Source organism: Maniola jurtina, chromosome 9, assembly GCF_905333055.1.
Source record: "Maniola jurtina chromosome 9, ilManJurt1.1, whole genome shotgun sequence".
Lineage (NCBI taxonomy): Eukaryota > Metazoa > Arthropoda > Insecta > Lepidoptera > Nymphalidae > Maniola > Maniola jurtina.
The window spans coordinates 12,297,590-12,318,397 of record NC_060037.1 but is presented as its reverse complement, the minus strand read 5'-3'; the positions used below and the strand labels follow the sequence as shown (position 1 = coordinate 12,318,397).

The following is a 20,808-nucleotide window of genomic DNA, read 5'->3' as shown; positions in this document are numbered from 1 at the left end:
ATAAGGTCGTTAAACTCTCATATCCAAATTAGCAAATAATTACGCCACTGAAAATGTATGCGGTCTTAATTAGGGAACTTTTACGTGTTGTCATTATTAAATTCAAAGCTTTCTAGAGAATATTCTTTGTTAAAATTCTATGGCGACATATATTATTATACCGGCAGGGGTAATTTGGGAATTCATAATTTCTTCTGGTCTGATCTGGTGGGAGGCTTCGGCCGTGGGTTATTTACCATCGTACGCGCAAAAGCCTTGCTGCTAAGCGATTTAGCGTTCCTGTACGATGCCACGTACGACTAAAAACCGATCAGAGGTATGGGTTTAATGAAATTTTCATACCCCTTCCAAGTAAGCCCGTTTCCATTATGCATCATTGCAGTCTATGATGGATAATAAAATGGATGCAGGTATGAAGTATGAACCACCAAATGACATCGCAATCAAGGGCTCACTTGTATCGGAATAAAAAAATAGTTCGAAGAACCGATAGACGTCGTGGCCCAAGATGTTGAAATGATGACCTCGTGCTGGAAAGCGCAGGGTTGACAGTCCCTCCTACTAAATATTGTACAGACACGACATCCAAAGAGTTTCAGGGAGCTGAAAGCGTTGCAAGGTTGCGTTTAGTATAAACTCAGCTAATGAAATATCTTAGAAAGTAATTCGCATTCATCTGAATGCTCTTCAATGTCACGATACTGCCTTCATTGAAAGGTTTGAACCTGAACTACACCGTCCGCTTGCTGATTGCTTGCCATTATGCCTTATAAACATATCTATGCTTATAAATAAATAATAATTAAGTATTTTTCAATTGGCTACTGAAGCCAATTGCGCCAAAGCCAAGGAAAGCGTTAAAAGCGGTTTATTCGTAGTGTGCTTCACACAAACTTAATTTAGTTTTCATTTTATTAACCGACTAGCCTACGCCCGCGACTTCGTTCGCGTGGCGATATTTTCGATCCTTGTTCGTAAAACATCCGTAGACTGTACAAGTACATTCGTTGCCCAACTGGTAGTATAAAATTATGGTAAAACTGTGACACTAGTCAGCCAAGAAATAAAACAAGACTCATACCGATGAATAGCAAAGTGATTCTATAACTTCCCGTCTATTCATTTTATGAGGTACGGAAAAGATTCTTACGATATTTAGCAGCCCTACGTAATAAGCAATAGGGGAGAGTGTGGATGAAAGAGCCAGTTTTAAATAGTGTAAAAAAAAACACACTTTTACTATATTATTTTAAAATGAAACTAGGTTTTCTTATAATCACTTTAATTGGCAATGTTATTAAATAAAAATAAAGAGGATAACAACGCTGATAATCTCTTATATAAATAGTTTAAAAAAAAAAGGAAATCGGCTCTTTCATAGCAGCAGGTCAATGAAAGAGCCACCATGTGTTATGAAAGAGCCGATACCTACTTTTGAGGTACTAAACGGTTTTTTATCAATTAAAATTATGTTAAGTATTTAAAATCAGATTAATACTGAGCTTATATTAGTATTTCTATGAAAATCACAATTTTTAAACAGTCTCAGTAATAATTAAACATTGTCTTAATCAACAATTAAAACTTTTGAACTTTGTGTTAGTCAAAAATTAAATAATTAATAAAAATTTGCCTAAAAACATAAAATAGAGCCCTTTTCCGTATTTTTACTCTATAACTTAAAAAATAAAAACAATATAATAACAATTTAAAGTTAAAAACATTTTTGGCAGAAGAAATTAATCACCCCTTTGAGGCCACACGATAACACTGTTCTATTTATGGACTGATTTCCAGCAAGCACTTCTTTTACAGCCTCTTCTATTGCAGCAGTTGTGGGCCTTACCCGTTTTTTAGCTGTTGACGCTTGCGAAGACATATCTTTTTATTCTGAAACATATCATATAATAATGAAATAACTAAAATTAAAAATTTTGGACACCCCCGACCTCTATAAATATGACAGGTAGAGAATGCCATTAGGCATTAAGTCCGCCTTTTGTTTTTTTTTTGTATTTTGTGCAATAAAGATTAAATAAATAAATAAATAAATAAATTATAGCTAAGAACAATCTCTATCACATCAGTTATCAAACTAAAAAAAGAACCATCAGAATTAGTCCATTGGTTTAGGATCTACGTGGCCATAGACAGACACACAGACACACACGTCAAACTTATAACACCCCTCTTTTTTCGTCGGGGGTTAATTAAAACTAAACGATGTATTGAATGAGCCAGTTTTCGTGTCATGAAAGAGGCGGCTCTTTCAAAGCATAAATAACTGGCTCTTTCAAAACACGACGCTTTTAAAAATATAACTTCAAAAAAAAGGCACTATACCAGAACGCTGATCTGATATTATTTATGCAAAACAAGGGCAAATATATAGACGCCAATACTGTATATCAGTTTTGTCAACTTATGCAATACCCTTTTTGAAAAAAAAGATGAAAGAAACACAAAGAAACTTACTTTTTGGCTTCCGAATTTTCGTAACAGACCTGTGAGGCTATTTGCTGTCGTAGAACTGTCAAATGTTTGTGGGTAACAGCTATCCAGTGTTGCCATTTAAGGAGTAAAATTAAACTTTGGTAGAATATCGATAAGTAATGGAAAATCACATCGGCTCTTTCAAAGCCTGGCTCTTTCATGCACACTCTCCCCTACATAAAAAAATTACAAGTAAAGTAATTAAATTTAATAGATGCTTAGATTATTTAGGTTTCATTTATACCAGTTAATTTCCAACTACATTCAAAGCGTACCTACCTTGAAATGGATTCGTCGCAATATCGAAGTTCTCTCATTGAACTCGAGTGCGGATTACTTTTCAAGATATTTCATTAGTTTGTTTTCCAATCGTGACTTAGGAATAAATACCTACTTAGAACAGAGTGGCTTGAACTAGAAGCAACACTATACCACTATACTCTATCCACGGAAACAAGATAGTCCGGAAAACAAAGGCTCGTTTGTGATTGGTTGGTCAAAATGGTTGACGCCCACAGAATTTTTTGTCCTTGTCATTTGTATGAAATTACATAATAAAGAGAGCTCTATATTAACTTCTCTCCGTGGATACAGTATAGATATGGTAATGTCCCGCAAAAGTAATGAATAAGAGGATCCAATCATACTTTTTCACTATCGATGCACATAAAGAGGTGTAAGTTTAACCGCTTTGTATGTTTCTCACATAGCATCGCGCAAACGGATGGACTGATTTGAATGCAATTTTTTTTAAATTTAAAGGCGTGTTTAATCGAGATCGTTTTTAGGTATCTTTTGATTAAAATCCATTCAGCCGTTTAATGATTATCAGCTCTTATTTCCGCTGGTGTAGGAATCTCAGTAAAATCTGAAAAAAAGAGATATATAGTCAAATATTTAAACAGAATTTACTCAAATATACACTTTATCAACTATCTCAACTATACACAGCTTTGAATGGGAAAAGCCAAATTCAAATCGGTCCATCCGTTTGAGCGCTACGAGGCAACTGACAGACGGACAGACAAAGCAGTCAAACTTACAACGACCCTGTTTTGCATTGAGGTTGAAAAATAGGTGGGGACGCTTTATTAAGGTCTGATTGATGAATTCCTTAATACCAAAGTTGCGTGGAATTAACCGGCTGAGCTTTCGGTTGCCTTCAAATTGGTTTTGTAACTTTTAAGACTCGAAAAGATCGACTGCTGAATTTTTTGCCGACTCTTCTCAGTAGAACCTGCATTCCGAAGTGGTGGTAGAGCCATAGACATAGCATAACAGATAGTTGTGCTACATGAATTAAATAAATTTTGATTTAGATGTAAGATCTGCATCTCTATTAGTCAATACCTCAATGCCTTAGATAAGTCGGTAGGTACCTATAGATATACGTAGTGTTTATAATCCTGAAGTAAGCCCGGATATGAAGGACGAGAGTTTGAGCTGAGTGGACGTGCTGACCCGTTTAATAGGGCTCTCTCCGTCACCTACTCCATACAATCGTAGTTCCAATTTAATTTGAATATCAAGCAACCAAAGTCCATGAAATTTTGCAGACATATTCTAGAAACTAATATCTGTGTCTGTGGTGTTTTAGATTTTTCTAAAAATATGTAGTTTTAAAATTACAGGGGCTCAAAGATTTGTATGTGAATTTTTAAGACCGCGTAACTTTGAAACCGAATATTTTAACAGAAATCTGGAAACCCACAGGCATAGATATTAGTTTCTAGAATATGTCTGCAAAATTTCATGGACTTTGATTGCTTAATATTCAAATGAAATTGGAACTACGTTTGTATGGAGCGAGTGACGGAGAGACCCCTCTTAACCGACGAACACGCAATGCGCAACCCAACCTAGTTGTCTAATGAGGACTAATTACTTTGAGATAATCAAGTCAATGGCTTTGAGCGACGAAATTTCCTGAAAAAGACAATTACGGTAAAAGACTTTTAGATGTTGGGAGCTGGGACGAGAGTATAACGTCTTGTTGTATAAAAAATACTAGCGCATCCGCCCGGCTATGCTAGGGTGTTTGACATGACTGTATGATATTTACTTATGTTAATTATAGCCTATGTTGTTGATACGTAGGGACCTACTTAGGAAGATCGATGTTTAAGTTAACCCTAACCCTACGTAATCAACGTTTTAAACCGACTTAAAAAAGTAGGAGGTTCTCTTTCGACTATAGGTTTCTTTTTTTTCTTTGTTACGCGATTACTCCGCCAAATATAAGTAAACCGATTTTGATATTTTTATTATAATAGTAAATTGCTCGCGATCGGAGTAATAGCTTAGTAAACGGTAGGTACGTTTTTAACCCAGTACTGATAGGTACCTACTTATTTACATTTGTCGTATTCTCTGGATCTAGTGGGGATCTGTCAACTGTAACTCTAAAATTACCTAAATTACTGTTAGAAACTACTTATTTATTTCAATTGTAACAGATATAGGTATATGGAAGAGCAGGGCCGCCCGCCACAAGTATAGATCTACTAGTATAAAGCTAGTCACTTACTGGGATGGGCCCAATTTCTACGTTATATGTAAACTTGTTTTTTACCGAAATAAATATTTTTGTATTTGTATTCGTATTGTCAACGTGAGGTTTTCCGGTGAAAGGCCATCACATACGTATACCTATAAGACAATGGTTTTCACTCGTAAAAATAAAAAAAATACAACTAAACGGATGTATTCCTTTGTGATCGACATACTCGTAGTTTATAGCAAGCGTAGCTGTGACAGTTCGTTTTAATGGTGAAACTTCGATAGTTCCGTGGTTTCATTAAGAGAGGCACGCGCCCTGAAATGTTTCAAGAGCTGGATCGTGTCACGTGTACCAGCGCTCAGCTGTAATGCTTATTTTATTTTTAACTCCCGACCCAAAAAGAGGGGTGTTATAAGTTTGACGTGTGTATCTGTGTGTCTGTGTATCTGTGTATCTGTCTGTGGCAACGTAGCGCCTAAACGAATGAACCGATTTGAATTTACTTTTTTTTGTTTGAAAGGTGGCTTGATCGAGAGTGTTCTTAGCTATAATCCAAAAAAATTGGTTAAGCCGTTTAAAAGTTATCAGCTCTTTTCTAGTTTTCTTGTAGAAAAGAAAGTTAGATAACCGTTAGGTTCATAATATTATGTCAATTGACACAAGCTGATACATAATTATTTATTTGAAAATGATGTTTTTGAAACTCAGATACTTTGGATCGTAGGCGCGGAATAGTCCAAGAAAATCGGTTCAGCCGTTTGAAAGTTATCAGCTCTTTTCTAGTTACTGTAACCTTCACTTGTCGGGGGTGTTATAAATTTTTAATTTACACTTGTATTCTTTTATTTGTAATCAACAGCGTTACTGATAATAATTTCACATTTTAGACTTAATACAAAAACAAGGCCAAATAGGATTTAAATTTTCGTTCACTTTACTTACAAATAATTTTATTAATTATTAATTATTAATTATTTAACAGTAGCTCTTTGACGACTAAACGAATTTAATCCTGATCGAAATAGTTTATAGCAAGCTTGAGGGCGGTGACAGTTCGTTTTAATGATGAAACTTCGATAGTTCCACGGTTTCATTAAGAGAGGCAAATGCCTTGAATTGTTTCAAGAGCTGGATCTTTGAGTCACGTGTACCAGCGCTCTGCCGTAATGGTTATAGCCGGACACTTGAAACAGCTGTGTGAATAACTAACCTTAGTGTCAGATTCCAAGTGACTTAAATATTGAATTCTTCCAGTTCGTCCCCCTGCTCTGTCCCCTCAAGGGGACAGCTAGGAATAAATAGTTCGATCTGTACCCCTACTACCGGCGAGGGAACAGATAGAACTATTGCAGCTTTTGGTTTATTTATTTAGTACAACCCTTCCGCTTGCTTTATTTTTTGTACCCTCTAGGCTCTACCCGGTTGTCTGGGAGAGATCACTCTTTTAGCGATTAAGCCACCTATTGTACAAAAAATACTATAATAAAGATTTTTGTTCTTAAGCTCCGGCTACACGTTCCGTCTTACCTGAGAGCTAAATGCACAGTTAAATGTTTGCGTATGGACGGCGAGTCTCTTCTTCTTCAGTCTTGTCTGTGAAGTTTTAACTGAGCAGGCAATATGGAGCGTGTAGCCGGAGCATTAGAAGTGAAGTATTTTCCTACTAATTTTTCTAATCCTTTGTATTCGAAAATCGAAAGAGTTTATAGCAAGCTTAGGGCTGTGACAGTTCATTTTTAACCCCCGACCCAAAAAGAGGGGTGTTATAAGTTTGACGTGTGTATCTGTGTGTCTGTGTATCTGTGTGTCTGTGTATCTGTGTATCTGTCTGTGGCATCGTAGCGCCTAAACGAATGAACCGATTTTAATTTACTTTTTTTTGTTTGAAAGGTGGCTTGATCGAGAGTGTTCTTAGCTATAATCCAAAAAAAATGGTTCAGCCGTTTAAAAGTTATCAGCTCTTTTCTAGTTTTCTTGTAGAAAAGAAGGTTAGATAACCGTTAGGTTCATAATATTATGTCAATTGACAAATGTCAAGCTGTCAGGATGGACATTGCCTAGATACATAATTATTCATTTGAAAATGATGTTTTGGAAAACTCTGATACTTTGGATCGTAGGCGCAAGATGGGTTCAGCCGTTTGAAAGTTATCAGGTCTTTTCTAGTTACTGTAACCTTCACTTGTCGGGGGTGTTATAAATTTTTAATTTACACTTGTAATTATGAAACTCATAAATAATTAGGAACTGAAATGTTTCAAGAGCTGGATTATCGAGTCACGTGTATCAGCGCTGTGCTATAATGGTTTATAGTTGGACACTTTGAAACAGTGTGAATAACTACCTTGCTTTAACTATAGCTTTCAAAGTTTCAAGTGACTGAAGTTCATAAACTTTCATTCATTGTGTCAAGAATAGATTCTTGTACTTGTATTAAACGTAGGAAAAGCAATCCGAACCAGTGGTAGACGGTATTTGACGATTCAAAAGTAGGTAGGTTGTAAAAGTTTATTTGAATTTCAAAAAAATACTCGTACCTATTCTATTACTATAAAATATACGAGTGAAAATCCTAACTCTAAATCTAGAAGGTCTAAAGCGCTAGGAAAATCGCGGCGCTTACGCGTTTCTAAAAGCGACTCAAGTCTGCAAGAGCAAGCGTCGACCGACAGTTAATTTCGTTTAGGAAAATGTTAGAGAATTTCTGATGCGATTTGTTAATTTCAATTAAGTTATTTTATTGACGCGAATCTACTAGCATGGAACTTCGATATTCGAATCGCAATTTCATTAGAAGAAGGCACGCGTTCAGTGTTTCAAACGACATGTTAAGAAGAATTTCTTACACTGGTTTTAAATTACTACGATCATCTTAAGAGGGGTCTCTCCGTCACTCGCTTCATACAAACGTAGTTTCTAGAATATGTCTGCAAAATTTCATGGTCTTTGGTTGCTTAATATTCAAATGAAATTGGAACTACGATTGTATGAAGCGAGTGACGGAGAAAGCCCTGTTAAAATCCCGAATTCCTGTATAATCGAAATTCTACGGACTCTTATACGCAAGCGATTTGAATCGTCGTTTCAAATACGCACTGCTAGAATACAAGTGTAAATTAAAAATTTATAACACCCCCGACAAGTGAAGGTTACAGTAACTAGAAAAGAGCTGATAACTTTCAAACGGCTGAACCGATTTTCTTGGATTATAGCTAAGAACACTCTCGATCAAGCCACCTTTCAAACAAAAAAACTAAATTAAAATCAGTTCATTAGTTTAGGAGCTACGATGCCACAGACAGATACACAGATACACAGATACACGCGTCAAACTTATAACACCACTCTTTTTGGGTCGGAGGTTCATAAAACGCCCTTCCGGCTTCCGTTTTCCGATTGTTAGGTTAGGCTAGCTAAAATTTTGATTGTCGCATGCATACTTCCATCACGATCAACCCTTGGCCGGCTCACTACAGAGTAGGTACGGGTCTCTTCTACCACGCGGGCCAGGTGGTCACGATTCATTAGATTAGGCTAGCTATAAGTTTTATTGTCACAGCTACATACTTCCATACTATAAATATTGAAGGTGTGTCTGTCTGTCTGCTTGCTTTTCTTTAGCTTGCATCCCGAGGAAGGATATAGGTTACTTTGAATCCCGGAAAATCAGAGTTAAACGGGATTTAATATACAAATATACTTAGATGAAGTCGCGGACATCATCTAAGTAGGTATATTATACAGAGATAGCTTGTATCCCGGATACAGACATAGGCTACTTCTTATCCCGGAAAATCAAAGTGTTTCTACAGGATTTTTAATAACCTAAATACACGCGAACGAATTCCTCTAGTTTTAAATTTAACAAAGTTTAATATTGATTACCTGCAATGTTTCGTTCAGGAAATTCATGCCATCAACAGATATTACATTCCCAATGATTGACCATTAATGGAATAAGTCGAGCTTCCTGGGAATAGGTAGCTCAAATAACTCGGGGCGGATAATAGCTATTTGAGAAATTCGCGAGAACTTAACAAGATTGTTTTTGGTATCGAGAAACAACAACCGCCCTTCTTCATTAAGCGGAGTCAAATCGTCTTGATTAAAATTTTATAAGAGGTTTGTAGCTAAGTGAAAATGAGTACCTACTTATACCTAAGTATTGGCTTATAACGAAGTTGAGGGTCTCATTTAATTACGAGCCAGTGCCCGCGACTTCGCCCGCGTGGATTTAGGTTTTTCGAAATCCCGTGGGAACTCTGATTTTCCGGGATAAAAAGTAGCCTATGTGCTAATCCAGGATATTATCTATCTTCATTCCAAATTGCAGCCAAATCCGTTCAGTAGTTTTTGCGTGAAAGAGTAACAAACATACACACACACACACACACATACAAACTTTCGCCTTTATAATATTAGTGTGAAGTGTGAAGTGTGATGTGATACTTACCTACTACAAAATCTTACCATCATGATTAATTTGCAATATTTTGTGTACCTATACAGTATTAAGGCAAAGTGTTGCCAAAACCTAGTTTGCCAATTGGCATAGTGCACCAACAGCAGTTAGTTCTGGCGAGTACGAGTAACTAACTTGAAATATGAGCCACTTAACACAAGTGTAATTAGGCAAAGTGAGAAAGCAGTTGAAACGTAAATGGAATGACTGTGGAAGATCATTAGCGATGCGCCTTAGCTTCCACGATAGGCACAGCAAACGATGAATACAGTTCATTTTGGACCATAGACCACAATTTTTTTTATTGTGTTTTTTTTTTTTTTTTAGTTGAAAATCTAAATATATTAAAAGGAAAAGCTGACTTACTGATCTATTAACGCACAGTTCAAATTATTGGAAGGATCGTGCTGAAATTCGACGTGCAGATAACAATTATGACGTAGACATCCGCTAAGCCTCGATAGCTCAACGGTTGAGGAGCGGACTGAATTCCGAAAGGTCGGCGGTTCAAACCCCACCCGTTGCACTATTGTCGTACCCACTCCTGGCACAAGCTTTACGCTTAATTGGAGGGGAAAGGGGAGTATTAGTCATAATTAACATGGCTGATATTCTTTTATAAAAAAAAAAAAAAAAAAGGACTTTTGAAAATTCGGCCCCTAAAGGGATAAAATAGGGGTTCGGTGTTAGAACAACACTGCAAGTTAATGACGGCCTGCGCCATCTTTAAATGTGATTTAGTAAACTTATTTTTACGTGAACACATTGTAGTTTATTCTTTGTGATGTGATGTAATGTAATCACAAATTCAACGGATTTATTTATTTACTTGTGCTATAAGACCTAGGTACACCTACCTACCAAATTTCATGATTCTAGGTCAACGGGAAGTATCCTATAGGTTTTCTTGACAGACACGACGGACAGACGGACAGACAGACAACAAAGTGGTCCTATAAGGGTTCCTTTTTTTCTTATGAGTTACGGTACTCTAAAAACACGAAGTCAAAGACAAAAAAATCTGGCAATTCAACCACTAATTTGGCCCAATTTTTCCGAGGACACAAAGATAATGAAATTTCAGGATCCGGGCCATTTGTTACCGTCTATTAATATAATATTCTCGTATAAAGGGCCATTACTTCTGGTCATTATCACGGTTTACTGCCAGTGGCATTAGTCCCCTCGTTTATCTAATCGCTGGATTCTGTGCGACTTAACAGTATCACGTACATGGGATTATTATATTATGACTATATTTGATATTCTGTGCCAACAGACTATAATATTATAATCTTAAGTATAATAAACTACAGGATGCCTGCGACTTCGTCCGCGTGGATTTAGGTTTTCAAAGATCCCGTGGAAACTGTTTGATTTTCCGGGATGAAAAGTTGCCTATGTCAATTACAGGGACGCAAGCTACCTCGGTACCAAATTTCATACGAATCGATCAAGCGGATAAGTATTTAGGAATCCCGCGGGGCCTGTTTGTTTTTTCGGGATAAAAAGTAGCCTATGTCCTTCCCCGGAATGTATCCTAAGTCTGTACAAAATTTCATTAAAATCGGTTCAGCGGTTGAGCTGTGAAAGCGTAGTAGACAGACAGACAGACAGACAGACACACTTTCGCATTTATAATATTAGTATGGATTAAAGAAGGTATTATAAGTAGTGCTAGCCCAGTGGCCAGTCAGCTTCGTATTCGAAGGCACCTCTCTTTTTGGAGTTATGTGCATTTAACTCTATTCTTTGACGGTGAAGGAAAACATTCGTGAGAAAACCTGCGCCTGAGAGTTCTCCGTAATGTTCTCGAAGTCTGAAGTCTGCTAATCCGCACTTAGTTAGCGTTGTGGACTATGGTCCAACCTTTTCGATTCTCAGAGGAAACCAGTGTTCAGTAGTGGTCCACGATGGTTTGAGAATGTATCTCAACATTAAATTAAGAATAACGGCAAAAAGCAGATCGAAATTAACTTTGAATTATTTATTCATCTCAGTTACTTTAACAAGTAAACTTATCTTGTTGAGCTCTTTGAATCAAGAAAACTTTCATCGTATTAAATTAGTGAAGCCAAAATAGACTTCAATATCCAGAAAACCGATACTAGAGACGACTTAGACCCAAACAACTATATTAGAAGGCAAATCTCGGACTAGGAACTTATATCCAACTAGCTGATACCCGCTACTTCGTTCGCGTGGATGTAGGTTTTTTAAAATCCCGTGGTAACTCTTTGATTTTCCTGGATAAAAAGTAGCCTATGTGCTAATCCTGGATATTATCTATCTCCATTCCCAGCCAAATCCGTCCAGTAGTTTTGCGTGAAGGAGTAACAAACATACACACACACACACACACACACACACACACACACACACACACACACACACACACACACACACACACAAACTTTCATTCCTTTATAATATTAGTGTGATACAAAGCTTTAAACAACTAATTCAATAACGTGAAGCAGAGCACACAAGGCTGCAACTAAGGCCTCAGACTATCACATTATAGTTTCAAACTCAAACTCAAAGCATTTATTCTTCGAAGGTACCGTTGTACACTTTTTGATTATCAGTTGTTGAATTTGTGAGATAATGATGTATAGTGATACTTTACGTAAACTTAAAATGAAAGCTACGAGGGTTCTAAATGTTCAGGTCTGAGACAAGACCACAACAAACTCAGCCAGTTATTCTTTTTACTATCATCATTTCACGAAATCAGTTTTAAACTTACTGGAACTATCATGTCTAAGCTATCTTATTATTAAAACAAGTGTAAATTAAAAATTTATAACACCCCTTGAAGGTTACAGTAACTAGAAAAGAGCTGATAACTTTCAAACGGCTGAACCGATTTTCATGGATTATAGCTAAGAACATTCTCGATCAAGTCACCTTTCAAACAAAAAAAAAACTAAGTTAAAATCGGATTATTAGTTTAGGAGCTAAGATGCCACAGACAGATACACAGATAAGTACACACGTCAAACTTATAACACTCCTCTTTTTGGGTTGGGGGTTAATAAACAAAATCTATAAAATCGAGACACAGATAACCTAATTTTATATTTTTTCTTTACTTCTAACTTTACAAAGCTATGTGCATTTTAAACAATTAAGTATTACTTGATTTGGCGGTGAAGGAAAACATCGTGAGGAAACCTGCTTAACCGAGAGCTCTCCATAATGTTCTCCATAGTGCGTGAAGTTTCATCTTATACTCATCGAATCCACATAGCTAATCTCTGATGTCATTCCCTCAGATTACTCTACTTAGATAATTAATACTTAGATAATTAAAAGCGAATTTACAGTTCAGGATAAGTCAATCAATCTGTTAACTGATAGAATACTTTACCCTTCTCACACTTTTAGGATGCCAATGGGATGCTGTTACTGAGCCTCCGCTGTTTGTCCGTCCGTCCGTTTGTTAGTGGGCTGTACGTTATGAATCGCAATAGGTAGAGAGTTGATGTTTTCACAAGTAATGAAAATTTCAAAATTGCTGCCATGAAAACTTAGAATTATTAAAAAGTGTCTAAATTGTACAATGGTACGGAACGCTTCGTGTGAGTCCGACTTGCTTTTGAACCATTTTTTACACTGCTCAGTGAATAAATCTTTTCTTCTCACATTTTGCTTTGTTTTGGCCAAGAAAGTTTGCTTCCAAACAATGAAGCCTCATTATCACTCACCTCAGAATCAGAAAACTGAACAAATGATGAAAATTATAATTAGACTAGGAAAACATTGTATAATGAACTGGAATTAATATCACAAGTTAAACTTTTCCCAAAATTAAATCAAACGTACAATAGCGTGATCATAAAGTAAATTTCACAATGGAATTAAATTTGCTTAGAGATTTCCCGCCTTGGAAAGGGCCATTAAATAAATTTCTTTGTGGTGTATAAAAATATTCACGATTATAGTTTTTCTTTTTAAATTTTTTGTAGCCGTATGATAATATAAGATTAAATGCTGAAAAGGTACTGTTTTTAACCCCCGACCCAAAAAGAGGGGTGTTATAAGTTTAACGTGTGTATCTGTGTATCTGTGTGTCTGTGTATCTGTGTATCTGTGTATCTGTCTGTGGCATCGTAGCGCCTAAACGAATGAACCGATTTTAATTTAGTTTTTTTTGTTTGAAAGGTGGCTTGATCAAGAGTGTTCTTAGCTATAATCCAAAAAAATTGGTTCAGTCGTTTAAGAGTTATCAGCTCTTTTCTAGTTTTCTTGTTGAAAAGAAGGTTAGATAACCGTTAGGTTCTTAATATTATGTCAATTGACAAATGTCAAGCTGTCAAGATGGACGTTGCCTAAATACATAATTATTTATTTGAAAATGATGTTTTGGAAAAGTCAAATACTTTGGATCGTCGGGGGTGTTATAAATTTTTAATTTACACTTGTCATTCAATTCCGTGACATTGAGGGAATTCCGAATACAATAGAAGCTGTGATATCCCAGTGGTAGGATGTCCGCTTCCTAATCGGAGGTCAGGGATTCGATTCCAAACACGCACCTCTAACTTTTCGGAGACAAAACCACGTTTTTCAAAAACGTACAGAAAAAACATCGTGAGGAAACCTGCATGCTCGAGAGTTCTCCATAACGTTTTCAAAGGCGTGTGAAGTCTGCCAATCCTCACTTGGCCAGCGTGGTAGACTATGGCCAAAACCCTTCTCATTCTGAGAAAAAACCCGTGCTCTGTAGTGAGGTTGATCGTGATATTACATGACATTTATACTTAAGTGAAATTGCATAAAAATAAATATATTAATCTCTAGAACGTATCTACAAAACATTGAATTTGATTGGATAATATTCAAACGAGAATTAAACAATATTTTTTCCATGATTCTAGATCAACGGAAAGTACCCTATAGGTTTTCTTGACAGACACGACAGACAGCCGGACAGATGGACAGACAGACAGACATACAACAAAGTGATCCTATAAGGAATCTGTTTTACCTTTTGAGGTACGGTACCCTAAAAATTAGGTTTTGTAAAAATCCCACGGGATTTTAAATCCCCAAGTCCACGTCGACGAAGTCGCAGGTATCATCTATTTGGTAAAGAGACAGCTTGCATCCTTGAGAACTTTTTATCCCGGAAAATCAAAGAGTTTCAAATACGAAGCTTTCGCATTAGCTATTCAATTATTTTAACTATCCCAAGCTATTCAAATTACTGTCTATAAAATGAATTTCAGCGATCTTGAAACTGTTAAGGGAATTAATGTCAATTTTATATCAAAAGGTTTTTATAGGAAATTACAGACCCAAGAGAAAACTGCATCGAATGGTTTGTAATTAACAGCTGATTAGATGAAGTCTTTCATAATCGTAGCAACTCAAGAAAAAGAACGTTAGGGTACGTGATGTCTTTATATTTAAAAGTCTTACGTTTAAACTAGCGATATATAAATGCTCTTTAAGGTGAACAAAGGTTGCCTTTATATTATTGTAGACCAGAAATAAGGCAGGATTTTTTGAAATTTACATAGCTAGGGAATAAAGGTCAAAGCACACATATCAATTCAATAACTTAAAATTTAAAAAAAACCCCTGACACGAAAACCTCTATAAGAAAACTAGAAAAGAGCTGATAACTTTTAAACGGCTGAACCGATTTTCTTCGATTATAGCTAAGAACACTCTCGATCAAGCTACCTTTCAAACAAAAAAAAAAACTAAATTAAAATCGGTTCATTAGTTTAGGAGCTACGATGCCACAGACAGATACACAGATACACACGTCAAACTTATTAACATCCCAACAAAAAAAAACTGTCAAAGTTAGTATGACAATGGTAATCACCATTACCATTGTCATACTAACATAACACCCCTCTTTTTGGGTCGGGGGTTAAAATGGTGCAACTTTAATATGCCATTCATAATGCTCCCTGTGGAAAAGGATAGCACTAAATTAGACATGTCAATTTAGATTAATTAAGAAATCGTTTACAACAAAGTTAGCCACAATCTAATGAGAAAATATATTTTCCAAACCAAATCACTTGGAAAAGCTATACCTATATTCTATTTCAGAAATATTATACCTTACCCAAGGTAATTCTTCTATCAACACTTTAGTTATTGGGGTTGACCGGGCACAAAATTGGTTTGTAATGTAGGTATTTCTATATAACCGTCCGATAAAATGAAATTGGGGATGATGGAAAAGAGCACCGATATCCATTAAATAAGCAGAAATAATAATTATTTTTTGGGATCAATTTATTTCTTTTATTTCATATTTAGGTATGAGTGAACAGCGCTACCGTACATAAACTTTTGGAATCCTTGACATCCATACTGATATTATTACGAGTCCTAGAAAAGCCTGATAGGTATGCCTGCCTTCGCAAAAAACGAAACAGAAAGTAAAAATTTTCCCATTTAAAAATTACTTCATACAGCCACCATATCCATTTTTTTATTGCCATTATTACTGGGGATGACAAGGATTCTAACAATACCCCATACATCCAAACCTGTTCGAAGTTATTTAGAAGTTATAGTGGAATAAAGAAATTCATACATATATACTTACATACCCCGAAAACATTACACTCCTTTTATAGACAGTAGTGTAAAAAAAGAAAAAGTGAGTCTGTATATCTGTTTGTCTGTTTCCTTTCCTGCAATAGCTTGCATTACAAGGGCAACATATTATCCCAGAAATCAAAGGATTTTTATAAAACCTAAATCGACCCTTAGGATTTTTATAAAATCTAGATCGCGAGCATCGTCTAGTATCTACTACGTATCTACCTAAGTATAAAAAATAAAATGTACTACAACAATGACTGAAAATAAATGCATTATTACCAGTCATACAATAATTAACAAACATACCTATTGTTTACAAAGGTTTAACGTCGTAGTTTTTGTTTTCAAAGCATGACATTGTTTTAGAAAATATTTTAGAAAACATGTTGTGTAAAAAACAATGCATTTTTATATGAATGCCCAAAAAAGGAGTATAACGAATTCAGGGTTTATTTATCATATGTGTTTATATGAGTTTCTTTAATCCTCTACAAAACTTCTGACTGACTGAAACGATTTGGATGTACGGAGTTTTAGAATGTACAGGTAAAGCCTTTTCATATATTGTGATACCCCACTTGCCATCGATGCCCACTTGGCATAGTTAGTTATCTTACTTTGAAAATTGAAAATACTAATTATTATTATTTGTTCATGAACGCATTTTAATTATTTTTTGTGATGTTACCACAAATTCACGGTTTTCGGATTTTTTCCTTTAATTGTGCCATAATACCTACCTACCTACCAAACATGACTCTAGGTCAACGGGAAGTACCCTATAGGTTTTTTTGATAGACACGACAGACGGACAGACAACAAAGAGATCCTATAAGGGTTCCGTTTTTCCTTGTGGTACAGAACCCTAATAATATAAATTAGGGATAAAACATTTTCCTATACACGGTAAATTCTACCCGAATAACCTATAGGTTGGCAGGTAACACAAATCCCCACGTTGTTTTCCTAATGGATGGCAGTCCGTTGTGAATTTCAAAATGATTAATGACGTAAGAGCTTAGGCTCGAGGCGTTTTGGCACAGAGAAGCAAAACGTCGCACCTTTTCCAAAATTTTCCTAAATAATACAGGTACAAGTGTAAATTAAAAATTTATAACACCCCAGCCAACCACCAGTGAAGGTTACAGTAACTAGAAAAGACCGAAAAGACCTGATAACTTTCAAACAGCTGAACCGATTTTCTTGGACTATTCCGCGCCTACGATCCAAAGTATCTGAGTTTTCCAAAACATCATTTTCAAATAAACAATTACGTATCCAGGCAACGTCCATCTTGACAGCTTGACATTTGTCAATTGGCATAATATTATGAACCTAACGGTTATGTAGCCTTCTTTTCTACAAGAAAACTAGAAAAGAGCTGATAACTCTTAAACGGCTGCACCAATTTTTTTGGATTATAGCTAAGAACACTCTCGATCAAGCCACCTTTCAAACAAAAAAAAGTAAATTAAAATCGGTTCATTCGTTTAGGCGCTACGATGCCACAGACAGATGCACAGATACACAGATACACAGACACACAGATACACAGATACACACGTCAAACTTATAACACCCCTCTTTTTGGGTCGGGGGTTAAAAACAGCATATTTTGGAGGCAAAATATGTACATTTATTTAAACTTTGTTCTTAACTTTATCTTGGCATTAGAAATGAGGATCTGCTGAGTCCTACCAAAATTTAGGCGTTCTACCCCTTCCCAGAGAGAATGGGCGGGCGGGAATTGTTAAAAATTCACATTTTACAAATTAGGCGAGTGAGGTATCATTTTCAATGTAATTTATGAGACCAGGGTCAATATTTTGCGAGATATTAAGAGGTTTTGGAAATCGGTTTTTTAATTATTATTTTTTTAAGCTTTTTAGTATAAGTAGTCGTTGCTTGGTACCTAAAATAACATTGCACCATCTGCAGTTCCTGAATCTAGTTAGCTTAGGATTGTTGTACCTGCACATCAGGATTGAGGAGTTTGGACTTGGAGTCCAAGCAAAAAGTCGTTGCTTGGTACCTACAATATTAATTAATTAATTAATTTATTTATTTATGTACCGCCCACAGAGTTACATTTAGATTAAATACATGTTGTTCCTTAAATTCTAGGGCTCTTATGCAACTATGAATTATAATTAATTATAACTAATTATAATTCACTATGAACACTTTCTGAGTCTTGATAACTTAGGCGTGCAGTAACCCTGCAGCATCAAGATTAAGGAGTAGGATCCGGAAATTTTTGGAAGTTAGTTAAAAAAGACATCTCACTCGCCTAGTTTGTAAAATGATCATTTTTTTAAATTTCCCCCTATCCATATCCCCTGGGAGGGGGTAGAACCCCTAAATTTTGGTAGGACTCTGCAGATCCTCATTTCTAGTGCCAAGATATAGTAATATACAAAGTTTCATTGATGTACAAATTTTGCCGCAAAACACTTTTATTTATTTACTAGCGACCCGCCCCGGCTTCGCACGGGTGGACATTTCTATTTTCCGGGATAAAATATAGCCTATACGGATTCGGAAGTATCCCTCTAAGTAATGGTAAAAGAAATTTTGAAATCGGTCCAGTAGTTTTTGAGCCTATTCAATACAAACATACAAAAATACAAAGGTTTCCTCTTTATAATATTAGTATAGATTAACGGTCTTATTTTACCTGTACTATAAAGTAGGTAGGTATACATCACGATTACCCAAGTCACTCCTCAGTAGTCAGAAGAGCTTGGCTATAGTCCACCACGCTGGCCATGTGCGGATTGGTAGACAAGTTCAGTTGGTATACCTACCTACTTCAGTAGGTAATATAGATTATATCTTTAGAAAAATCTATACTAATATAGGTATTAATAAAGAGAAAATATTTGTTTGATTGAATGTAATCGATAAACACTTAAACTACTGAACCCATTTTAATAACTCTTCAGTCCTCAGAACATTATTTTACATAGTTATTTCAGTTAAAAGTTATTTATTAAAAATTATAAGACCAATATTGTCCTAGGTTTACCTAGGAAAATATTTTAATCCTAAAGGAAAACAAACAGATGTTAAAAATCATGATAAAACCAACATGAAATCTATCGGACCAACATTAAGTAGGTTACAGTCAGTTCATGTTCAGTATATAAAGTATATAAACATCAAAGCATTACTAAGTATAAGTTATTTTACATGAACTCAATAATCAATATAAAAAGTTAAAAGTTCACTTACCTTTCACATGCAAGTAATCTCGTTAAAGTTGTTACAGTAATTTTCTACAACTGCTTATGTACAGTCCTATAAAATATTCACATTGGATTAAAGTTCTAACTAAACTTATTGAAAAAAAAAAAAAAAATAGAGAGGCACTATTTCGCGTTCGAATTTCAATTTCCACTTTAAAAGTTTTGTTCTATAATTTTATTATGTCTAGTTTTTTTTTTCTGATAATACGTTTAGGCAAAGGTTGAAGTGCATACAGCTAGGATCTCCTACGTAGAAGTGTTCTAGCAAGTTCGGATACTTTGAAGAGTTTCGTATGTTTTGTAGATAAGCGCGAACAGACGTTCGTACCGTACGGTGTCTGTGTACAGACTGATAGGCGATAGCGGTGAGCTTGCGACGCCATGAAAATTTGAAAACCGCTCCTGAAATTAATAAAGTTGGAGTGGCTTTTTGATTGCTTTTTTATATTTTGTTTGAAATCGGAATTAATGTAGGCTTTGCATTTGTTTTATCAAAAATATTAAATATTTAGGCAGAGCTGTAGGCAGGTTACGCAAAATTCTGTGTTGATTCAACTAAGTATACCTTGTTGGGCTACATTATGCAAATGACTTGCATACAAGCTGCAAGTTGTATGCAATTTGTATAGTGGAAACCACAGCTTGCAAACAAGTTGCAACTTGTAAGCAATTAGGTAAAAAAACTTGTACACACAACACTCAAGTTTTTTAGGATTCCGTACCTCAAAAGGAAAAACGGAACCCTTATAGGATAACTTTGTTGTCTGTCTGTCTGTCTGTCGTGTCTGTCAAGAAACCTATAGTAAAGGACAAGTAAAGGAATAAATCTGAAAACCGTGAATTTGTGGTTACATCTCAGAAAAATAAGTTTAGATGTGTTTTAATTTTTAAAGTAAGATAACTATACCCCTCGATGTGCGAGTCTGACTCGCACTTGGCCGGTTATTTATATAAAGGAATGGAACTGTAGTAACTATTGCTTTAAATACTTTCGAAGCACAATAATTATAATATTTCTTGAACTTTTAACATAGCTATAAATTTAAAAAATCAGTTTTTGTTGGTTCATCTGAAAAAAAGTCTATTTTTTCAGTTGAAACAGTTTTGTTTTATACCCATAAAACAAAATATGCTTTAATCTACATTATAAGTACATTGTGAATTGTGATACTTCTGTTTCTTTGCGTGACTTTTTAATCGCAATATCAGGCAACCTGGCCAATCAAAAATTCGATTTTCTGCCACTTCCTATAATCGAAAAAGTTTGGAAAGCAAAGTTTAGAAAAATTCTTGTCCTCTATGCTACTTTCTTTGCAAAGATTGTGAACGGCATTAAAATAAACGACGAGAAAATAAATAACGAAATATAAGATTTTGTTGCTCAAGAAATCGCATGGAATGAAAAATTAATGGTGAGTATAATAATTATAGGATGTCAAAAATTATTTGCTTACCGCTTACTAGAATTACTGAAAAATAGGAAATAAAGTTGTTTATTTTAATGTAATTTTTCTATACCAAAATCA

At 35.4% G+C, this 20,808-nt stretch overlaps 1 protein-coding gene across 1 annotated transcript in view; it reads right to left on the bottom strand.

The window, feature by feature from the left end:
• Positions 1-19,616, bottom strand: part of LOC123868536 (prolactin-releasing peptide receptor-like) — a 79,548-nt gene extending 59,932 nt beyond the window's left edge. The window contains exon 1 of the mRNA XM_045911094.1: positions 19,269-19,616. The gene's annotated coding sequence lies outside the window, so the exon portion shown is untranslated. The remainder of the gene's footprint in view (positions 1-19,268) is intronic.
• Between the last annotated feature and the right edge of the window lie 1,192 nt (positions 19,617-20,808).